Source organism: Myotis davidii, unplaced genomic scaffold (assembly GCF_000327345.1).
Source record: "Myotis davidii unplaced genomic scaffold, ASM32734v1 scaffold363, whole genome shotgun sequence".
NCBI classification, from domain to species: domain Eukaryota; kingdom Metazoa; phylum Chordata; class Mammalia; order Chiroptera; family Vespertilionidae; genus Myotis; species Myotis davidii.
In genome coordinates, this window is record NW_006294069.1 from 1,132,198 (window position 1) to 1,133,795 (window position 1,598).

Genomic DNA, 1,598 nt, shown 5'->3' on the forward strand with positions numbered 1-1,598 from the left:
GGCAACTGGGCCTTCAGGGGAGGGAGGGCAGTTAGGGGCGATCAGGCCTGCAGGGGAGGGCAGTTGGGGGCAACCGAGCAAACAGGGGAGCAGTTAGGCATCGACCAGACTGGCAGGGGAGTGGTTAGGTGTGATCAGGCTGGCAAGCAGAAGCCCAACCCCCATGGGATCGGGCCTAAACCAGCAGTCAGACATTCCCCAATGGGTTCCAGATTGGAGAGGGTGCAGGCTGAGCTAAGGGACAACCCCCCCACTCCTCAGTGCACGAGTTTTGTGCACCTGGCCTCTAGTATATATTATAAACCTACAAAAACAATATCCATTCTTAGATACCTAAAATGCACAAAATTATTTATAAATTCAGCAGTGTCTTTCTTATAGCTGGAGTTCAGTTTCAGCAAAACAAAACAAATGTCTTTTCCTATGAATGGTGAATGCCTTGGACTTATTCCAGAATAATATTGAATCATTCACATTGAATGGTGAATGCCTGGAGTTATTCCAAAATGATATGAAGTCAAACTTTATTTCAGGAAGAATTTTTAAGCCTAAAATCCTACAAATTGAATGAGTCCTGGTAAGTGTATCTATTCCAAAAACCAGTCTCCAAATTCATAGAGACTAGGTCTGACACTAGGAGATTAAATATACTAGACAAATGCTGCTCCATGGTAAGGGTAGAGATTGGGGGTGGGGTGGGAATGAGGGAGTAGAGGATGATGAAACCAAATACCAATCATTAAAATATTGTCAGCAACATCCATTTTCACCCCAAGCTATCCTTCACCAGAGTAGTGTGTGATAAACAACATTTCATTCATTCATTTATTCTTGCAATTAACATTTATTTAAGGGCCTATAATGCATATAGCACTGTGCTAAGCCATGGATTTACAGTAGGGAACAAAACAGATTGGGCCCCTGCTTACATAGGGCTGAGAACCTAATGAAGAAGACAAATGCATACACAAATAGGCATTTAACTGAAAATTGTGATGAGTGCTATGGAGAAAAGTACAGATTGTTACAGAAAAATTGGGGAAGGGATGTTTTAGGGAAGGAAAAGGGAGTGGTCAGACATGACCTCTTTGAGTAAGTGACATAGCTAGAACCCAAAAGATGAGTAAGAATTAGAGAAGGGATGAAGAAGAGTATTCCAGGAAGAGGGGAAGGGAAAAAAAAAAGCGTGGAGCTTTGGGCTAATTGAAAAAAGACCAGTGCAATTTTTTTTTTTTTTTTTTTTTTTTTTTTTGCCACTCATTTATTGATGGGCACTTTCGAAGTGCTTTTGAAGTACCAGGGAGAGGCACTTGGCCAGGCTGGAGCTTCAGAGGATGCTTCCTGACCAAGATCATGTGCCATTAGTAGGTGAGGCCCAGGACAATAGTAGAGGTTTGGATGGTGGGTGGAGTGGGAGAGCTGTGTAAACAGATGGAACAGCATGCAAAGGGGCTCAGAGATAGTGTAACCAGACAATCAAAGGGTCTGGGCTGCCTGTCACTACTTGAGCCAATTCAGCAGAGACAGGGTGAATCATATATTAGCCAGCGGTATGGGAGAGCAGCAGGGCATCCACAACAATCTGCTCTGCAGCCCTA